Source organism: Strigops habroptila, chromosome 1 (genome assembly GCF_004027225.2).
Source record: "Strigops habroptila isolate Jane chromosome 1, bStrHab1.2.pri, whole genome shotgun sequence".
In the NCBI taxonomy this organism is placed as follows: Eukaryota; Metazoa; Chordata; class Aves; order Psittaciformes; family Psittacidae; genus Strigops; species Strigops habroptila.
In genome coordinates, this window is record NC_044277.2 from 67,601,916 (window position 1) to 67,624,743 (window position 22,828).

A 22,828-nucleotide genomic window follows, 5' to 3' on the forward strand; every position below is an offset into this window, starting at 1 on the left:
CCATTTACAGCATGGGGCACACTGTTATAGCCCTGGGGCATGTTGGAATAATTGTTGAGGAGGTAGACAGGACAGTTGACGTACTTGGATAAGATATGATGTCTCTTGAGCAAAAAATTACGTGGTAGTCCAAACCAGACTGGCAAGGTAGGTAAATTTAATGTCTTGTATAAACTGCTCTCTAAATTCTTGTAGTTTTCTTTCATATATGTGTGTTGGAGGTAGCACTGAACTTTAAGCCTATTACAGACTTTTTTGCCATATTCATTCTTGATGAGTAAGCAGAATGTTGTTGTTATGGTATGGAAAATCAAATTGAATTTTCCATTCTGTATATAATTTTTCCATGAATATGAAAGTTGATAAGGCTTTTGTTGAAAGGGTAATATTTAAGTCATCATCTTTTTATTTAGAACCTAGTTTCTGGAAGTGTGGAATGCTTTTTGGTGCAGATCTAAGCAGTGCTGACAAATCAGTGGTTTGTGCATACTTGGTCTGTAGAACACTTCAGCTTGCAAAGCAAATAACTGTTCTCAGCATTTGCTATTCTTTTGAAGCTGATGAAGTACTTGAGCTGCTACTTATAAGTTGGTTCTTATTAATTTTATATCAAAGTAATTTGAAGCTAACTGTTCATGTATCATACTACGGAAATCCAGCTTCGGTATCCTGACAAATGGCTGATCTTCTGTTTTGGTGGGAGCCCCACAGGGAGGTAATTACAAGCCTCCAGTTTTCAGTTGCAGAGGAAGGTTGCTTTTTCAGCTGGCACTGCTCCTCTAGTTTAGTTACTAATGATGAATTGGAGTTGAGTCTTTAAAAAACATAGTACATTTCCTAATGTATACAAAAAAGTTAGTTGATACTTTCCATGTGAGCCAATGTTAAGAAGTGGTTTGCGAAGGGTATAACTTTGTCAAACAGTTTAGCTGAAAGGAGAATGAGTTGGAAAGCTTTGTTTTGGCCTATCATGAGGTGTGCAAAAGTGTTGAGAGCTTCCTGCTTGTTTTACTTGATGTCGAGTTAAACATTCTGGGATAAGTTGTTTAAGATAGTATAGTACTTCCAAAGATTTTTTTTTTTCCCATCTGTCTAAAGGAATAAGAATAGTTCTGTGTTGACTGAACAGAAGTAGTACATTGATATTTTTATTGCTTTTTATTTAACTGTGTTTTTAAAAGGTGCGTTCTTTCACTTTGGTGCTTGCTGAAGTGTTCATAACATACCTGCTATCAGATAAAATGTCATAGTTCTTTCTATATCCTGACCTTCCTTTCAATGTAGCAAATACCTAGCCTACTTGTTACACTGTTTTATTTTTAGTAACTTCGGGTTTAGGGGTTGGTTAGAAATTTAAACATTCAGAATGTTTTCCTGTTGCCACCTAACTTTTGATGTACCCTAGGATGAGCTTCTGTATGGAAAATTTCTGTTTCATTCCTTTTTAGAACATTCAAATAAGAGTTATTCCTTAATCCTGAACCAGACAGGTGTTTTTGGGCAGCAAGAGTTTGTACAATTGATGTCTTTGCAGTTACTGAAAATGGTAAATGGTTGAATTTATATTTTAATAGCTATTAGAGATTTCCATAGTGAAAGTTTCTCATATCCTGAAACATTCTGCCAGGTATCGGATTAATAATCCTTCCCTCATGATGTTATGGTGTAATTCACAATATTCCTGGTCCAGCTGCTAAAGAGGTGTTTATAAATTGAGACAGAAAACAGATACGTAATAATTGGGGGGGAAAAAAACCACCCAACAACCAAAACCCAACCAAAGCCAAACCCCAAAAAGCAATTAGAGAAAATAGAAGACATAATTACCACATAACAGGCCTGTTGAGATTTAGTGTAACAACACCACCAAGTCTCAAAATGTAAGAATTAGGTTGTTAGTTTCATGAGCATGCCAGCCTGCTGTGTAAACAGTCTTTTCCTGGCTATTCTTTCCCTTCCTTAGGCATGTATTGTGAAATAGATTGCAAAATTTTTTGGATTGCAGCACATGCTAAATTAGCTCTAACCTGTACTCAAATGTAATGTTGTCAGAAAGGAGTGTGGGGATAAAAGCAAATGCTTAGGGAGTAGGGGATGTTTTCATGCCTTCCTTGCGCTGCAGTGCTGATTTTCAATATTCTTGATTTTTTTGCTACTTGATTTTAGGCATGATGTTTATGTAAACTGCTTACCTTGTTCCCTGCATACGGAACTGTCTTCTGAGTTTGAGCTTGGAAAAAGAAAGGCACTGCTAACAGCTGACTGACTCAGCAATCGGTAAACTGAGTGAAAAGGGGTATTTCTAGGAAGAAGTCTTAAGGTTTGCAGCATGATTTGGGAAACTGTGCTGGATTGCTGCACTGCCAAAGGCTGCATTAAAACAGCAGTGCTTTTTTTAGAAAAGCTAATTCATTGGTTTATTGTTGCAGTTTCCTCATCCTTGTTATGACAGTGTTAATAGCTCTCAGTATTCTGTTTCAACTAACTGTTACTGATTTTACAAAAAGGGACAAGAAAGAAGTTAGGATCCGCATTACAAACTGAATCCATTGTTTTGGAAACTTGATAACGTAATGTTTCCTGTGTTCCTTCGTGGTAAACAGAGCTTCCTGAAATAGGGACCATTATCTCACCTGAAGCCAGAAAATGTTTGCCTGCTTAGAAGAATGGAAGAATTTTTTGTTTAGGGATCTTCCTACTCTTGCAAATGAGAAATGATAGTCATTTGTCAGCTCAGCCAAATTTCAGATACTGTTGCAAGCAGCAGAGCTTTGCCTGGAGGCAGATGAAGATATCCGAAACGAGGATTTCTGTGGGAGGGTTAGTGTTTGTGTATGAAGACATATACTCAGTCAAGCAGTTTGTTGTTTTAGGGTATCTATTCTCCCATTGACACTGACAGACAGTCTTACCGAAATGCTTTAAATCTGGCAGAAGGCAGCAAACAATTCCCTCTTTAGTTTATTTCCGTTACCACAAAATTTTTGTTTTAAATTAAGCATATTTTTGAAGAACTGAGTCCCCAGGCCATGCTTTTTTCCTAGGGGAGGTTCTACATATTACTGCTGTGCTCTAGGCTAAGTTTTTCTAAAGGTTTACTTTGACGTGCTGTAAACTTACTGTTCCCTGAGTTAAAGTCCTCCTAATAAGCAGTGTGTAATTTTGGACTTTGGAGTTATGATATGCTTGTTCACCTTTTAAACAGCTGCCTCTAGTATTTTCATTACTCACTGGGGGATTAATGTTGTAATGTGTGATAATATAGGGCTTCGTAAAAGCTTGTGGACAAGAATAGAATTTTCTCATTTTCCTCTCTGATTAACAAGTGCTAATTACATGTTGGAAGAGAATACTTCCTATTTGTTTTGTGAGAGTTTTTTATGGTTACATTTGGTTCCTAAGTTAGTAAATATATAAACAGCCTTATTTAGCTCTGTATACAGTCATAAATTATTTGGTTTGGAGTAAGGAGTCTAATACATCTTTTGTAATGAAGGTATAGAGCTGAATAGACACTAGACTCTCACTTATGCCAGGGTGCTGAAAGAAATGATTTCTCAGTGTCTAAAGAGACATAATTAGATGCATGGAGCAGTGGTTTTACTTCGGGGATTTTCTACCACTTAGCGCTTTGTTTACTATCATCACAAGAATATACTGTATCACTGAGATCCTTTGTAAATGTTGAGAAGCATTGTGTAAATTTGACATTTGCTATTGCAAATTTACCAGTTGATTTATTTCAAGTACTGCCTGTTGTGAATGGCAAGTCTTAAGATCTTGCTTAGATACCCTTCCCCCCCTTTTTTTCACTTTAAGTAATATGTTGTGATTTAAGCACCGTACCACACAGCTGCTTGCTCTGCCTACCCCCCCACCCCCCCACTGCACACTATGATACTGTATGTGTGTGATCTCCAAAAAAGCTAAGGCTTTCATTAAAAGTAGAATAATTTTGTAGTTCCCTTTGTATTTGTATAGGATAGAGTTGCTGCAATTTTATTGTCCCGCAGTTTCCTGTTGCCACTTGCAAAATGATTTCTTGGCTTCTGGAAGGCTGAGGTTGTGATCCTCTAAGCATCGTTAAAGCAGCATGTTTGAATGTCTGTAATTTTGTATCCCTCTGGTCATCTCCGAGGTAATGAGAAGTATTTATAGGTGCCTCACTCTCTGTATTTCCATTAAAAATTATCAGGAGAAATATAGAAGCTTGGTATGACAATAACTCGGGTATGTTGTTGGGTTTTTCTTCTCTAGACTCTGTTGTCCCACACTTTCCCACTGTAAGCTTTCTTACTATTTGAGCTTTTTGTAACAGATCAAAAATCGAGAGGTTACAGATTATTCAGTTGAGTATTATACCTGAGAGTGTAGCAGGCAGCTTTCCCGAAGCTCTCTGCTCACTGTTAAAGAAAACATTGATCATCATAGGGCATGCAGTTTTACTGAGCATTTATGGGGCAACTGATTTTAATGCAGTTATTTATTTTAAACGTTTTGTACTCACAATTGAATAGGATTTTTTTCCTCAGTAGGTCTGGGGACTTTTACTCTTTTCCATTGAGTCAGGGAAGACTAGAAAAGGTTAAACAGAAAGTGTTGCCCTTCTCAGTTGAAGGGATCCTATATTTGTTTGCCAGTGTTAATGTCACGTATGCTTTTTCTAGCAAAGGACAGTATTCTGGAAGTGGAAGTTGAGCCACATTCATAAAAATTAAATTAAGAAATCCACTTTGTGTGTGTACCTTTGTGCGTGTACACATCCACACAGCTGTATAGGTAGCTGGGGTTAATGCCAGCTGGCATACTGGAAGGGGTTGCTGATTCTGCCTAATTGCTGCTGCCTGGTTTAAGGCTGTTACCATACTCACATTTTTTGAGGAAGATGACTACTTGAGCTGTTACCATAAGCAGTAGTTGTCTGATGTCTCCTGAGCCTCATGTGACTTGCGGTGAAGAGTTGTCAGTGAGGTCCAAGACAGTACTTTGTATACAGGAAATGCATTCTCTGTAATGTCAGGGGTGTGCATCTGCTGTTGGTCTCACCTGAGCTCTTGTGAGCAGGGGGAGAGAAGACAAGACTGGAGTTGAAACTGTAGCCGAATAGGATAGAAAGGTGGAGATTTTGAGAAGGAAGTACGGCTCAGTCCTTCAATAGCCCGTTACAATAGAAATATTACTGGAAAACTAAATTACCCACTCTTTATAAACAAACAAAACAAACAGAAAACTTGTGGTTGACCCTAAATCTTATTTTTTGACTTCTGCGTTCCTTCATAGTGAACGCTTTGTCAACTGAAGGAGCTGAGAGGTGTCTAATGCATTTTGCTCTGTGTCTCACATCCTCCATACGAATCCATGCTGGTTGCTTTGCATACTTGCAAAACAGTGAGGGTAGTGTTTCCTGGTGGTTGAAGAGAAGGTGCAGAGGGTGTCTGCCAGCTCGCAGCAGTCAACACGCTCTTTGTTGATAGTCCCACTGAAGGCAAGCATGCCCGGACCATTGATGCTCCATGCTCATACTTAAGGCTGATGAACGTTAATGCTATCAAAAGAAACTGCTTTTGCTGATTGCTTTACTAATGTTTTTGAATCATGATAATTAAGAAGCACTTCTGTTGTCTTTACAGGCCTGTAGTGCTACTCCTGATTTGCAAATAATTTGGTTTTTTGTCTTTGTGCAGAGCAGTTGTGAAGGTACAAAAGATGGCTTTCTTGTTTGAGTTGTGCAATGCTGTGTAGGTACTGTTTGAATTATGAAAAAGGTATTTCATACAGTCCAAAGAAATACAGTAATGGTGCTGATTATGATAGTAGACACTTTACTGTTGAGAGCAGTAGATTGCCTTGTATTTTTTTTTTTTTCTTGTGCTTTTCAGCAGTGTAGTACTCGTAAGCAAAGTGAAAATGAGCTTTGCTGCAGTCTTGATTTGGTGGTGGGAGGGTGCATTTTACAGCTGAATTCTAAAAATAATATTTACTTAAAAAAAGGTTCAATTACTTTCGGTCTCTTTCATATACTGCTAGTGTTGGCTTGTACTGCTTTGAGTCAGTGTCCCCAGAAGACAGGAGGCAGGCGGCCTGTGAGACAGAGGCACTGTTGAGTTGTTTGCATGGCTGTACTTGCCAGAATCATTGATTGATTGGTGAACAACCTATTGGTGAAGGCCAAGAAAAGGAAAGGCATACACTTTAGATGTCAGTCTCACTGAAATAACTGTTATCTTGACGACTTTTTTTATAAGTTTTGGGGGAATAGTATGATAGCAGTGTGTATTTTACATCTGTTAAACATATACCTGTGTTTATGGTTTTGCTAATTGCATTAAAATGATGCCTATGAGACTTTTTTTTATTCCCCCCTCTGACAAATTGCATGCAGGAAAAACATCTTTGGATTGCCTCCATTAAGAAAGATTTATTCAAGTTATTATTTCCCTTGCTGTCTTGCTATATAAGATAAAGCCTTGGAGGCTTATGGAATAAAACTGTGGTGGTTTTGTTGCATGCTTTGGATTTTTTTACATATTGTTGGTCACCTCAGGACCAACAGGTAGAAGATGTGGTTTTCTCAGTTACATATCTGTTTTCTCTGGAGTTTCATAGCAAGCTAATAATCTTCTGTCCTTGTCATGCTTTCCTCCTCACTGATATTTCTGACCATTTGCAGGAACATACCCCTGGACTGAGCTGGTACTAAAATAAGCTGAAGAAATGGAGTTGGCTACATACTTTCTGGCAGCTGTATGATTTTGTGTCTGTGGGGAGGTGTGTCACTGAATAAACAGAAATTGACTGTACAGGCTGGGAAGATAACGCATGACTGAAAAATCAGAAAGTCAATCCATATGACATTTAGGAAGAGGTGATAGTGGTAAGTGGGATAAAGAGTGGCAATTAGGAATAGATATGGCATTGTGTATAGATAGCTCTGCATGATTGTTGTTGTTATTAATATTAAATGTGTCAGAAGGAAGGTCTCTGAATAATGGGAGTGCAAATATTGAGACTGTTCAAATATTGAGGTGCTTGAATACAAGACAATTATATTTTGCACTCTACAAAAACGTGGCTGTGAATCGGTCAGTATGTCAGAGTAGCTGGCTAAAATTTGTTTATGTTAAAATAAAGGCTCAGAGTATTTGATTCTCCTGAAAAGTCAGTTTTCAAAGAAACCATTCTTTGTTGTTAGGTGCCACTTATACAAAGCTAAGGCACCCACTGCCTTAGCAGAGGGTCTGGTGCTTGTGATGACAGAATGGTGGTAATGGAGTATAAAAAAGGACAGTAAAAATTATTGACAGTGGAGATCTCTGCCTAGATTATCCTCATCTAACTTTCATCCTGTGAAATACTTGGAGTCAATGTGAGAACTTCTTAACAGAAGCTGCTTGGATTCCAAATTCCAGAATCCCAGCTCCAACAACTTCATTTGAAGTCAGTAGGCTATTTGTATGCATGGTTTAAAGCTGAAGTAGTCTTCAGTCTAAATTGTATAGTAGTGTGAGCATTGAAAGCTAATGGCTACTGGTAGCTTTAATCTCAGTGTTCATGACTGCTATTGCAGGAGATGCTTTCTTGGTTTTTTTTCACCTACGTATTTTGTTATCGGTGTCCAGGTCTCCTAACCCATTTGCCTGTCCACATCAGCAGTGTGTGTAGGTTATTGCTTTTTTTCTGGGTTACTTTGGATTTATATTGAGAAAATGAAAGGGCACAGTGCATCTTCTTGACCTTGGTTTCTTTTGCTTGTTTCTAGCTCAGATAGCTTTTGTTTTGATTTGGAACCCTGAGAAAGTCACCAGCTAGTTCTGTGTGCATACTATGCCTTAATTTTTGTTCTTGACAGGATATAGTGGAAAATCTAGCAGAGTAGAAATATTGTAAAGAGATGTAGTTACAGGTAAGACAGTCCTCTCTTTTTAAACATGGGATTTAGGGAAGCAGATTTGGAAGCTTTATTGTGAAGATCAGAAATGCATAATCAAGCCGATCTAACATCCTCTACAACGGGAAGCTTGTGGACTGGAGAAAGCCACATGTGACACTTTTACAGAGCAAGCTAAGGAAACATGGCCTAGATAAAAAAAGCTGTTTTAGGGTATGTGTAAAATCATTAGGTTAACAGAAGACAGTTTTATTTTTCAGTAGTTCACTTTCAGCAAGAGAAAACATACTTGTATGGGATTTTGTGCAGTTGTTTCAGCTTACTGTTCTTGTTCACGAACTGGGTATTGGATTAACATATAGTTCCGGAATCTGAAGATGAGATGTGTTTGGGAATAGATGCAGGTACACAAAGCTGTGATGGCAGTGCAGAAGAATCTTGACTGTTGGAAAGATGGCCTGAAAGAATAGGATATGATTTAGAAGAGTAAGTGAAATGCTTTATATTTAGCATATAAAGAAAAAAATAGAGAAAAAGTGTTTAAATTGCTCCTGCCACCCCATTTCTGATCTAGGACAAGCCATGGATTATAAAATGAGAGTTAACAATGCAGCATTGTTCAGAGAGTTGTGTGTATGTATTGGCATGAATAAATGGTGGTATAATCTGAAGGACATACAGAGTTGAATCTCCTGCTCTGTTCTGTGTTGTAAGGTTAAAGTACTGTATCAGTTTGGCCATTGTATTTCAAGAAAGATGTAGACACAGTTAATTTGCCTCAGGAGAATAATAGTAATGACTGGTGATTTAGAAAAGATGGTATGTGCAGAAGGAATGATTGGATTAGTATTTTTGTAACCCAAGGAAAGATCAAGGGAAATTATAAGCTTTTAAGTGTGTAGGAGTTCACTACAAAAAAGTGAACATCTGCCCTTGGTAGGTGTGCCTTGCTTCCTAATGGCAACATGGACCATTCTCTGTGTGTCCTGCTCTCATTGTTCACTTTTTGTGTTTTATAAGAGCTATTTCTGTCCCCTGTCTGGTTTTAGGATTCTTTGAAGAAATCTATAAATTAGCAAAATCACTAAAGTATGGATTTCATCTAACCAGAGGGATGTGTATATAGATACTTCAGTTAAAACTCCTGAGCAGATGGAAGAAAACTTGCTCTCAGATTTGCCAACCACTTAGCCAGTAATGAACTAGATTCCTCATCTGAAAAAATGGATCATGTTCCCCACCTCTGTAAAGCTCGTGAGTTTTACTGAGGAAAGTGATACTAAAAAAAGCTAATTTAACATAAGCAACACTGATTTTATTTTCTCTGTGTGTATTGCATGTTACAGTGCAATATGTAGAGCCTCGTAGGATATGTCCTAGAAGTCTGTGTTTAACTTTTTTGAGGGCTGGGACTAATTTGCTTTGGTAAAGGCAGTTGGGTCTCTTCAGAATTATATTGTGATCTCTTAATATTCAACACTTTCAGAAAGGTAACAATGATTTATGTTAGGTGTTGTGCTGGGTATGTCTTGGATCATTGTGTGAATCCATATTTTTCTGGCCCTTTGAAACATCCTTTTTATTTTTTTTCTGCCAAGATTTGGTAAAAATCGCTGTTATTTCTGGGAGATCCTTAGCCAGTTCTTTTAAAATTCAGACTGTAAGCCACTTCTGTGGGTATAAAACTGCTTACTATTCCTATTCTATCAGTATGCTTTATCAGTAGTTTGGTAATATATCCTCTAATGGAGAACAAAACTAGGAATTGAGATATTTTCTCTTTCCTCTTTGATATGCAAAAAAAAAAAAAAAGGTGAAACTGCCAAGTTTCTACAAGTTTCAATACTTCACCTGCCTTGGTGCTGGGGTAATATTTTGTTTCAGAATCAGCAGTTGACAAACATCTTTCCTGTTACTGCCAGTCTTAGCTTTCCATACCATGTATTTCCTCCATACTGTCATGTTATCACAGTGTCAGCATCTTCCTCGTATATAATTTTTCATCTGGACAGGCAATACATAAAACTAACAGGTAGAGCAATAAACTTGAAAAACTCGGTAGGCTCATGTATAATATGGCAAATACAACACACAAGCTCTTAATATATGGCAAATATTACTTCACTGTAGTCAAGTTACAATTGCATTAAAAATGGAAAAAATCTGCTTTCTTTTCTGTTCAGGTATTTTGTTTACTTTAAAGCTGCTTAGAATTTCTGTCAGTTATTGCTGTATAAACTGGATGAAGAAAGCTTTGAAGGAATTCATTCAATATTGCTAACAGTTTAACAGATAACACTTGGAAAGGCTCAGGCATCATTTTCAGGTGACACTTTTTTTTTAGAAGTGAAAAATATATTACTTAAGCATCACGTCTGTGTTAGTTTAATAACACCCTTTTTTTTTGCCCCTCAAAAGTTGACATTATAAATGCTAATGTTTAACTTGTGGGCAAGAGATGAAAGAATGTAACAAACTTGTACTTCTATAAACTAGAATATATATATACGGGGAAGATTTGGTCTGAAAGAATGGAAAGAATGATCATCTGGGGAGCTGCTCATGTGAATGTGTGCCATTGAGGAGGTTGTTTTCTAGCCTTATCCAAAACAATTCATAGTTTGTTGTGCTAAGTGTTGATGATTGGATAGAGAGCGACATATATAGAACTCAAAAATAGATAACTGCTTACTCGGGAGGACAGGCAGTCCTCCCACTTGAATCATATCATCTGAAAGGCTAAAAAATTTTGATGACTTGTTCCACCTCTCCGCTCTACCCTGCATATGTTGTTTTCCTCACAGACTTAGTTCACTGCCTCTTTTTAGAAGCAGTCTTTTGGCTCCTTCTCTCTTGCACAGGATTTTGGATTTTGAAGTCTTAAATGCTGGGAAACTTTCCTCCCCTTCATTTCCACCTCAGGCTCTGCCAGAACTGAGTCTAGAACTTATTCGAATTTCTGTTTTTCTTCTAGGGCAGCCTTAAGACCTTGTGGATGGAAGACCTCTTTTGCTTCTTCAGAATGGCGTAGGACAGTCTGTTGCTCTGGGGTTCCTAGCACAGGCACTCTACAGCAATGTGTTGGGTTTTTGATACCAGTGCTAGTGGACCATCCAGATGGCTATAAACCTGCAGAAGAGGTTAGTACCAAATGTGATCCAGGAGTTTTTGACATTTTGGTCAGGTCTGTTTGCTTTGGATGTACCTTAGAGCAAAGGGAGCATTTAGAGATTTCATGTGTGATACTACTTTATCACTGCGTTGGTTTTGCGTGGCAAGGTTTTGGTAGTTGGAAGGTTACAGGCATGGTTTCTGTGAGAAGCTGCTGGAAGTTTCCCCTATGTTCAGTAGAGCCAATGCCAGCCGACTCCAAGATGGACCCACTGCTGGCCAAGGCTGAGCCTGTCAGCAACGGTGGTAGCACCTATGGGATGACATAGTTAAGAAGGGGAAAAAGTTAGTGTGCAGCAACAACTGCAGCCAGAGAGAGGAGTGAGACTGTATGGGAGAAGCAGCCCTGCAGATACCAAGGTCAGTGCAGCAGGAGGGCAGGAGGTGCTCCAGGTGCTGGAGCAGAGATTCCCTTGCAGCCTGTGGTGCAGACCATGGTGGGACAGGCTGTGCCCCTGCAGCACATGTTGGTCCACAGTGGAGCAGATATCCACCTGAAGACCATGCAAAGCAGAACGCCGGCATGTTGGAATGAGAGAGAAGATGGAGTAGCAACTACTTACACAGTAGTCTGTTAGTGAATCTTTAATCATGGTCTAACCTTGTGGTACGGCTTCTCAGGCATGTCTACTCTCTCTTGTTGTAAAGATTCTATTATTTTCAGAGAAGTTGAAAATCTTTCAGGAAAGTAATTTTAAATGCATTGGAGCACAGACTTCTGAAAGAGGCTTTAAAAAGTATCTGATTTAATTTAAATTTAAAAAGTGATTGTATTAGTCAAATGCTGCAGTCTCTAATTAATGTATAGCTGAATTTGCAAAACAGTTCCATCACATTCCCTTTTAAAATGTTTTCTGACAGATTAACCTTTTTTTTATGGTGACCTGTTTCTCTCTTGGCTTCTAGTCAGGTATGAATTTTGAATTGTAAAAAAGCTTAAGTTGCTACCTTCAAAAATGATGTGTCAAATTAAATACATTAGCTGGTTTTTACAAGATGCCTGACAACTTCTGGAAGAAATTGGCAAAGTAATAAGCACCTAAGTATTTGAAGAAACTTAATTTACTGAAGTCTAATATATCTCTGCCATACCTAATGTTCTACTGATTGTTTTCTCTATGCAACTATGCAGAAAATTGCTAGTATCAGTCTTATAGGTAACCAGGGGGAAAAAAGTGAATTCTTTCAAGAAGTAATTTTTCTACCTTAAATTACATATCACACTTTTCAGGTTTCTCTGGACTGTTGCACAGTGCAACAAGTAAATTCTGAATTTTATGTACTTTTTTCTCTCACTAATGCAATGTCTGTATCTTGGTATGGCTATTTGATTTAAATTTGCCAAACCTTTTCCACGTTACAATGAAAACTTACAAGTTAAGCCAGATGGAAAACCTTTTTTGGAATCATTGCCTGTAAGAGTATAATCTTGAAATTTGACATGAGTGAATCTGCCATTTTTCTTCTAGAGTGTTACCAAATAAAATCCAGCAACATTGAAAAGCATATATTACAGAATGCTGAAAATGTAGCATTTCCTTATGAAAATTACTTTATTTAAATACTTCCCATGATCTAAGTGAAAACTAAATGTTTTTTTGTTTTTGGTTTTGGGTGTTTTTTTTTTTTTTTTTTTTGTAGTTTTATTGACTTTTTTTTTCTTGACATTTTCTTTTACAAATGAGCTCAAAATGTAATAGGTTTGTTTAAAAAAAGTTGAGATTTTTGCAGCTGTTAACAAAACAGCAATCCTGTTTTGTTGTAGAAATCAACTTACAATAGTTTCCTTACTATGGTTTTTGATTGAATGTGAACTTGAATATCTTTTTTAATTTTATTTTTCATTGAAGTTGAAAGTTGGGAAGAGTGCTCAGTTTAACCTTTGGAAATCCAAACTGTGCATCTGATCCTGGCACAAAGGCTGTGATTACAGTGACTTGATATGGCTACCCAAGAGCTTCTTTAAAATTATATCCTCCTGTTTGATGTAGAACTTTTTCTTTCTCATTCTGTTTTCTTTCATTGATAACGGAATGTTTTTTATAGTGGTATGTCCAGAATGCAGAAGAAAAACTATAAAAAACCAAGATGTTTTTTGTCATACTTGGCTGGATTTAAATGCAATATGTTCTTGGTTTCCATGTTCAGCAAGTTTCAGCAAACCAAGTTTAAGTAGCAGAATTTTTTTTCCTTGCTGAAGTGTTTGGAAGTACTACTTCAGTGAACATGAAGAGATTTAAAATGTTTACTGTAGTATCAGAGATGAGTCTAAGAAAAGTCTTAGTATAGCCAATGTTTAATTTGGATATACTGGCGAATACAGTCTTGGTTTCTAAATATGTTTTATAAGGCTATTTAATAGTCTGGTTTGGGGCAGGGGGGAAGAAGACAAGGCTGTTCACGGTGAAGTTAATATACTGGGTTTCTTGTCCTTTTTAGTCTTTGGTGTCAGTATTCTGTAATTAAAACAGATTTTCATTCTGCTGGCTGGCCTTACATTCTCCTTTTTTGCCATCAAACTTGTGTTAATCTTTCATGGCTATTCAGTTGGGCTTTTTGTTTTGTTTGTCTACTAATCTAGCTCTTTCATGTATTCGTGTTTGAAGAGACCGCTAATATAAAAATGGTTTAATTTATTTGCATTAGGACTGGCTTATGACCTGGGTGGATCAAACTGAGCTCTCTCCTGTACAGTTAATGAAATACGGAAGCTCTGCCTGCTGATAGTGTATAATCAGCTAGGTGTACATCTATGGTCAGTTACAATTTCTGTGCTTAGGTCCGTCATTTATAATTGTTTAATTTTACAGTTACAGAAGGACATTCAGCGAATAGGTGAATACTGTGAATACTTGTTAAGCATATGGGCAGATGTATATTTCTTAGACAGTGGGGTCTTAACTTCTCCTCATCCTTCCTCCTCTTTTTGTTATATAGTCTTGATTCCAGTAGCAACAGAAGATTACTTTTTCATCCTGTCTCTACTTTACTTGCTATCTTAATTTTTGTTTGTATGGTAGCAACTTAGGAGATGTGGATGTAAGAGCAATGGGGGAAGGAGAGTGCATCTACTTCCGTTCTGTGGTCAGAGCTTCTGTCTGCCTGAGAGTTAAGGAGTTTTCTTGTTTCACTATCAGAGGGAAAAATGCAGTTAAAAGGAAAGAAGGAGTAGACCTGTGTTGTGAAAATGTCCCTCAATGTGAAACTAGCCTTTGCAACAGTTCAAAATGGACAGTACTGATACATCTGTAAATTCTTTTGTACTGTCTGGTCTTGCAGGTTCTTCAGCATATAAACCCCTGCAGCTCAGCTCAGTCTGAATTCCAGAGTTTAAGCTCTGGTCCTGTGGAAATATCAGTACCAGAGCTGAAGACCAAGATGCCATGGGGACGAAGGAAGTAGTCAGGACTCTAGTCATGAAGAAAAGCCATTGCTGTATTGGGCTGATGGCAGACTGTTTTAGCAACTTCTTTTCAGTTTTTTCTCTCCTGTCCAGTCTTGCAAATCACCCCAAGTTCTAAAGGATTTCTGGAACTCTGTTTTATTATTCTGCCTATTTAGCTTTTTATCTGTCAGGTTTTGGGGTTTTTTTTCTTCTTATTTACCTAATCAGAGTAAAACCCAAAATGCAAACATTGCCTACTTTAGAAATAGACTTTACATGGACGAATTTATGGGTCCTTGAAGAAAATCTCATAGCTGTTCTTTTTATGCTATGTGTACATTCGCATGGATTGACAATGGAAACAAAGAACTTAAAAGCATTGTATTTCTCAAGCTTATGTTGTCAGAGATTGCTGGGAAGACAGAATTAAGAAAAACTCAATCTAAAGCAAGTGAGTATGAGTAAGAGGGAAAGTGAAGGATGGATGTGAAGAATCTTTACCCTTAGTGCAATACTGTGCGTGTTAATTAAGTACTAAACAGTTGTTAGCAGCAGAAGTTACCTGCTGAGCAGACAGCTTTGCGATTTGAAAAGGGTCTTCGTGTGTTAATATATGCTTAAGAGCTATATGGCTAGTCTGTATAAATATAGCCATTTGCTTTCTGTGTAGAATTTATATTTGCATATGGATACAGCAAAGGGGCACAAGTTTTTGTGAGAAACATTGCAATAATGTCATGAATGTATCACAAAATTGGACCATGCTAGCTTTTCTTTTTTAATCCATATCTGATCAGGCTTTTCTTTCTAGAGAAGCAGAAACAAGCATATGTTCTGAATTTTTGGTTTTTTCCCATACTAGGTTTTTTGGATGGAGATCTGATGTTTTCTCTATATTTCAAAAAATGTTTCACCCTGCAAAACTGCTGAGCTACTTTTGGTTAGAATTTTGGTGTTTCCCTACATGTGGTGGGCTGTGTGTGAGATTCTTAATTTTTTTAAAAGAACTATCTGCAGCATCACTGCTAAAGGGATAGGAAGTAAAAATTGTTAACAGAACCCTTGAATTCTTTACCATTATTCATTTTACTTGAGATAATAACTCGCCATATGTTAAATAATTGTCACCCTTATTTTGTCAAATTATATTTACTAATTCTTTAAGTCTTCATGTTTAGTCACATGTATTATCTTACTCAGCAGTTTTTAACTTGGTATCTGCCTGCATTTGATTTGTCAGCAAGTTCTGTAGTTCCTTGAGGCAGAATTTAGCAAGCTTCTTTAGGACAAACACCCAATATGGTCCCAATATGTAACATCAATTTTTCTGTACCTGTATTGTTTTCGAAGCTTTTCTTCTAGAACACTTAGAATTTTTTGAGTATTGTCCACATATATTGAAGGCAGAGAAAAAGTGTTCTTTGAATGTATTTGGTGTTTCTTTAGCTTCCCTTTCTGTTTTTTTGGGGATTTTTTTTAATCTACAATAGAAAGTTTTCAGTATTCAAGGTTTCTGCAGTTACTCACATAAGGATGGTTGAATCTGTTCACTGCAATTTACTGTTTCCAGAAATCTCCTTTATAATCTTTTTTCTAATTAGCTGACTCTGCTTTTCTTTAATTCAAATTCTTGCCCATTAGTGATTCATCTTTAATGATGACTTTTGACTGTGTAATTTTCTGCTGTCTTTAAAAGTGTTTGAAGAATTAATGAACAATTTTATTCTACTCTAGCTTTTGGCTCTGATACATATCTAAAAAATAATCAGAAGCTTTATGGAGACTGGGTATTTTAGAACATTTGAGACTTAGCTTGAAAGATTTAACAATTTCTCCTAACATATGAGGAAGGTTTCAAGAATGTCTTGTAAAAGATTTATTCACTTGGTTGTTCACAGTCGTAGGTCTTTATCTATGAAAAATGTGTAACTAGCTTGGTGATAGTGAATTCTTCTGACCTTTAAGTAGTCAAAGATTTCTCCTTGAAATCTGTGATTCTTTACTCATAGAATGGTTAAGGTTGGAAGGGACCCTGACATGGACAGGGACACCCTCCACTCTGACCAGGTTGGTCAAAGCCCTGTCCAACTGACACCTGAGTTGCTAGTTCTCTTCTAACTTCTATCCTAATATCAGCAATAGAGAGTAAATTCCTACCCCTTTCTGTGTTCATCAGTGTTTCCAGGAAGAATCTCCTTATTTCCTCAAAATACTTAAAAAGCAAATGCTACCTGACATTTGTAAGTTTTGACGTGTGCAAACTGAAGAAAGTATCACCTGCAAAAAATTCTATTGAGTATTTGACACATCTGTATGAAGAGTGATCTATCAGTAAGGATAGTATTCATTTTAGTTCAGTCTCAGCTGGTAAAAACCAAGTTTGCGGTTTGACACTGTAATGTGGAACTTTAAAAAAAAAAATAAATTTGAAACTAAATTTGATTTTTCTGGACTAAGCAGAAACATTATAAAGGAAGATGGAAAATATGAGCCTTGAATATGGAACAGCTTACTGTGTTTTTACTTTCATATAGCCTTATCTAGTGCATATGATTTCTTAAAGGAGATTGCTCGCAATAGTAAATTAATATTTTTTCAGCAGGAATTTTAACTTTAAAACAAGTCCTGTCATCTAGTCTGTTCTACTTATAGCTCATCTTGCACCTGCCAGATGATTTAAAATAGTCTTTGGAATGTGTGACTTTTTGATAATTAGAAATTCTTGACTGCTTGTATGCATTTGGTCTTAGTGAACATATGCTTTGTAAGGCCAAGTGATGATGCTTTTGGCTAGAAGCCTTCATGCTGTGTTGCATCATGTCACAAGCCTGAGCATCTAAAATATGTGGAGGTGTTTACAGGTTTTGTTGCAGACAGCAAATAGTATACTAATAGCCTAATCTCTACTACTTTGGTGCTATCGCATTGTAACAGAGATTTTGGGTAGTTCAGCCTTTTATTTACTAAAAGAGCCTTGGAACTGGCATTTAGCTCTGATAGGGAAGCTTAGTTTTAAATAACCTTTCTTCTGAGTAGTGTTTTTCTTGAGGAAAGGGGAGATCTGTACCTAGAACACCTGAATTTTACTCATCTAGTCTTGTAGTGTCGGGGTTGGAAGACCAGCTAGCACAGCTCGTCAGTGATTTATTGAAGACTGGAGTCAGTTTATAGCTCTGGGATGCTGATTGGCAGGAGTGTTTCTGTACTGAAAAAGGTAAGTGCTGGGACACCAACCATGAATCTTCCAAAAAGAAAAAACAAAGAAAATTTCACCTCAGCCTCCTGGGCCTCTGTAAAGGGTGGCAGAAGGCTCGAATAGGTCTTACTGATGCATTTCAGCCATTAGTTATGGTATGTTGGGGATTTGTGAACTTAGTGCATTGCTAGCAGTGACATTAAAATCCTGTCTTGCTGCTGTTAATAACAAAAGCTTTTCACTTGTGAATTGCTCATTGTCTTCCTGCTGCCTGTGATACTCACTGATGAAAATACTGTCTCTGTCTGCTAGCTAGCTGTTACTCAAAGTCAAGCACACTCGGGAGCCCTCCCAGAGTGTGTATGTGAAGTAGCTATGGCTCTGAAGAAGAATGTTTGCCCTCTTTCAGCATCTGAGGTGTCAGTAGCCCAATTTAAGACTGCAGTTGTTTCAGGAAAAGAAATAACTGTCTACCATCTTATAAATCTGCTTTCCTAAAAGGATTGCCTGTTCTGTAGCTGTCAGGAGAGGCAATATCTGCTGTTCAATGTAAGAAGGAAAAAATTTGAATAATGGTGGCTTGAACTTACCTGCCAGTACTGTAATACCCAATAATAATGCCTGGGCAAAAACTTATTGCTGTTGGCTTCAAGGTATTTTATATATATATTAGTTTTATTATATATTGTAATTAAATTTGACTAAAGATGTACTCTTAATATTTGAAGCAGTACTGTAAAAAGATGTATACAGGTTTTTTGTATGGAATGGGTAATATTAGGTAATATATACTGATTGTTTACTGAGCATAATAGGAGCATATCTTAAATCTCAAAGCAGTTGAGAGAATGGAAATGTCTGAAGGATCCATGAAGAAGTCTATCTATTTTTAGATAATTTTCATTCAACCTGAAGAGCAGACAGAAAAATGAAATTGTTGCCTCAGTCATTTGAAAGCTACTTTAAAGTCATGGAATAGGTGTCTAGTGAATCTCACCTGTTTATATGACAGCAGTAGTCTTTGTACTTTTGTTGTATTCTTGGTTTCCAAATTTTAGCTATCCTCTGGAGTCCTTTGTAATATTCACAGTGATATTCTGATAGGGAATATTTTGTCTCCCTCCTGGATCAATTTATTCTTTTTCTTGTATAGAAAAAATGGTCATAAAAATGAATGTAAATCCAAAATCTGTTGATTAAATTGGTTTTGAACTTTTATTTGATTAAAATATTGTTCATCTGGTCCTTTGAAACCTTGCCCATTGCAGTTTTTTCCTGAAAACAAGATAGGGCTTTCTTAAAGTCAGTCTAAAAAGTATTGTCTACAGCTGGGATAAAAAGTAACCCAAGAAAGCCTTTCAGAGACTTTCATTTGAGGAGTTCTGTAAATAATCTTTTATTCTCAAAAACAGTACTTTGGGAGAATTTGGCATTAGGGGAATCCATGAGTGTGCGTATTTGGTTTGGGTGAGTTTTGGGGGGTTTTTCCTTCTAAAAGACCAACTTAAAACCAAAACTTGACACCTTTTCTCTTCCCTTCTCCCCCCCTCCCCGCCCCAGCTTCCTCTCTTCCCCAAACACTGAGCTGGTATGGAGTTGTTTTATGACAAAGATCTGGCATCTGCATTTGCTTCTGGAAGCGATTAGTTTAGGCCTTTTCATTTGTATTCATTACTCTTCTGTGAATTCTGGGCTGGAGGAGCAGGAGTAGGAAGGACTGCCTCCATCACTGTGACCAGTCCCCGGCAGTGGTCTCTTATAAATCCACACAAGGCTCTGCTTTGAAACACCATCTTTGCTGAATACATAGCTCTCCCTCTGCCCTCCCCTTGTGAAATGCTGGTGCACTGTACAGTGGTTTCTGATTTTATGTTTAAGGAGAGCACTTAAGTGATGCATTCAGAAATGTCATTGGCCTTTTATACATGACTGGGTGACAGTGGCAGCTCACTGTGTCACCCTTATGAGCCTTTGCTTTATTGAAACTCTTCAGCTGATAGCAGAGTTACATACTCCAATGCATGCTGTTTGAACATATTTTATTAAATGTCACCTTGATTCTGTTATTCTTGTCTACAAAGCTGTCTTGCTTCCTACCTTATCACTTGTTCCTTTTTACAGCAATAGGTCTTAAGATTAGTCATCTAGATCTAGCACCAAGATTACTAAAGAAAATAGTTGCCAGATTATCAAAGGTGCGTTCTTGTTTGCCTGCTAAGGTTTTTTTATAAGCCTTTACAGTCTTTCTTATAATAATCTTATTTATGCATGTTATTTTTTGTATTCATCCTGATCTTCCTCACTTTAAATAACAACTTTCCTTCTGGGAGCTGTATTTAAAACATTTTGCACTACCTGACAGCAGTAGCTTTGAAGTTGGTTATAGATTGAATGAAATTTATGCTGTTCTAATTGAATCAAAATTGCGTTGCTTTTTTTTCAACCTCTGATCTAATTATATCCCTGACCATTCACTCAGTCTATTCTAGAAACATCTGCAGTATTTATATACTATATTAATTACTACATTAATGTATGCTATGTTAAAACAGTATTAATATACTTTATTATATTAAGCTAACCATATATGTCCGGACAACTTGCTGTCTTTCTGAATATCCTTGCATTTATGCCTTTTTCAGGTAGTATGTGTAGTAAATTTCCAGACTTCTATCACACTTTAAAATGTCACATGGCAGTTCTTTCTGGGCCCTATAGAAGGGATTAGACAAGCCATCCTGGTTTTACCAGACTAGGTGATCTCAGCTGGTTTTACTTCATCTTGGGTTTAATTATTTCTATGTCCTTGTCCCTGTTGCAATTAATTTTCACATATTTCATCTTTATTAAATAGTATAATTAATATTTGACCCATACTAGGTCGTTATTAATCTGCAAATTAGAGTTTTTATTTGAGTAGTGCTGGTTAGGAAGAGAATCAGGAAGGACTGTGTGATAGTGGGAACTACTTGAAAGCATTGACCAAATGCTCGCTTATTTTCTTGGAAAAATTTAAGGAGATTTAATCAAGATAGTACATACTGCCTACAAACTTGTGTGAGAAATTGTTAAGCACTAATTTGCAAAATGATAAACTGTTTTCAGAAGCTAAATGATAGTGGTTAAAATGTTTTCTGAAAAGTATGGGTAGCAAAATAGCAATGTCTTCAATTTTCTTGCAGTAACTGAAAGAGCTTGTTTTTGAAATTGTTTCTACTCTATTTAAAAATGTTATCTCCTTACTGTGTGTCTGTAGTAGTTAGTTAACCATGAAAGTTTAGAGATTTATTGAAAACTACTTAGATGAGAAGGTCCTTTCCAACCCAAACTATTCTATGATTCTAAATCAGAAGAACCAGAGGTTCAAGTGCACAGTGACTTAGTTCCATTTGATTATAAACAGTCTGACGAAACTGTGGATGAAGTGCGTACCTGTTGTTCAGTTTTTGGCATTGCTTTTCTATGTGATGGGCTGGATTTTCATTTCACAAGAGCTTCTAGTTTTATAAGCGTATTTATCTGGAGGAAAACCTTTATGAACCAGTAACTTCTGCCTTTATGTAGGAAGTTCATCCTTGGTTTTCAAATGTAGTCAGCTACTTCTATGTTTCTGTTTTATTCTTGCTTCATTCCGAGGCCTATCAGTTTTAGAAACAAAATTGATAGGGCTTTTTTTTTTTTCTTTCCAAATGGTCGATTTAAAAAATTGACTTCTGAATTGAAAATTGATTTCTGATGAATTAAAAGTATATTCTTCCTACACAGAGCAAGAAGAATAGAAATTAATTTTACTGACCTACATTTCTCAAATTTTTCTGAAGAGTAGGCTTGCCTTTAATGAATTGTTCTCATACTGCTCAGACTAGTATGATCTGTTTTCTCTCATCATTTCTTCAGAACTTACTGAAGAACTTGCTGAATTATACTGAATAGGTGACTTCTGAATACTAAAACCTTTCAAAATCCATCAAACCAGTGTAGCCCAATGAAGAGTATTTCTCTTGCATTAACTTCTGAGCAGAAGAGAGTACCGGCATCCTCAAGCTCATGAATAGTTTCTCTGTCTGATGAAATTTACCAGATGTGTTCATGTTTCTGTGAAGATGATACAAAATGTACCTGTTTTCCACAGGTGATGGGTTGACCTTCTAATTTGAATGGGTTTTTTGGTTTTGTTTTTTTTTTGTTTGGTGGTTTGTTTTTTTTGGTTTTTTTTTTTTACAATTGCTTTTATAGCGTTGAACTAGGTAATGCTTTGTTTCTCCTCAGACCTATTTATTGATGAGCTGATGGTAATGAGCTTTGTGCAAACAAGCACTAAAAACAATTTAACAGAGCCCACCAACCAAAAAACAAACCCAATCCAAAACTGCCAAACCCAAACAAAAAACCCCCCACAAACAACCCCCCAGAAAAACCCCAATAGAACAAAACAACCAAAAAAACCCCAACCAAAACAAAACATCATCACAGTAGCAAAGTAGTTTTGAAACATGATTCTAGTGTCGGCATCACTTCTGTTTTCAGATATAGACATATTCAACTGGACAGGCCTCATTAATAGTTCAGATATATGAAGTTTTAGACAGTGCTCATATGGCAACTTACATTTGCTACAATTTTTAGAAGTTTGCTCCAAAATCCATTCAAATGCCTAATATGGTACTTTAGAGCATGCCAGTCTTTTCTTCACCATTACTATACAGACGGAGAAGCTGAATAATTAGTTTCATGTAGGCCGTCAATCTTATCTTAGATGCTGTTTAGTTAATTACTTTCCATTTTTTTTAAATTTATGTGAATAACTTAGAAATAGCAAATGTTGTGTCAAGATTTTGGTGAGCCCTTACTTGTGCCAACTTCTGTTTATTCATATCTGAAAGTTTGGAAAACAAACTTTGTCAGCTTTGTCTGTTTACGTACCACATTCAGTGTAGAATCCTGATTTAGTTGAGTAATGGCAATGAAGTCCTTTGTGAAGTCTGTTAGAAAGCCATATTGAAGACTGATCACTAGTATAAACAAAGATGAAGTTGGTCCAAAGATAAAAATGACAGAATAGTCGTGTCATACTGAAAAGAATAAACATGCTTTCTCTTGCCAACTGTGTTGGTAAAAGAGGTGGTAAAGTAAAACAATGTACTTTTTATGAGCAGTAGTTTTAAAGATTACCTTCTTCCTTAGTGTC

At 36.8% G+C, this 22,828-nt stretch overlaps 1 protein-coding gene across 2 annotated transcripts in view; it reads left to right on the forward strand.

Annotated features, from left to right (window-relative positions):
• GALNT1 (polypeptide N-acetylgalactosaminyltransferase 1) overlaps positions 1–22,828 on the forward strand; it is an 83,897-nt gene that overhangs the window by 13,935 nt on the left and 47,134 nt on the right. The window contains exon 2 of one of the 2 annotated variants that reach the window (XM_030492525.1): positions 10,863–11,028. The exons of the other annotated variant lie outside the window; for it this stretch is intronic. The gene's annotated coding sequence lies outside the window, so the exon portion shown is untranslated. The remainder of the gene's footprint in view (positions 1–10,862; positions 11,029–22,828) is intronic. 2 annotated transcript variants of the gene reach the window in all.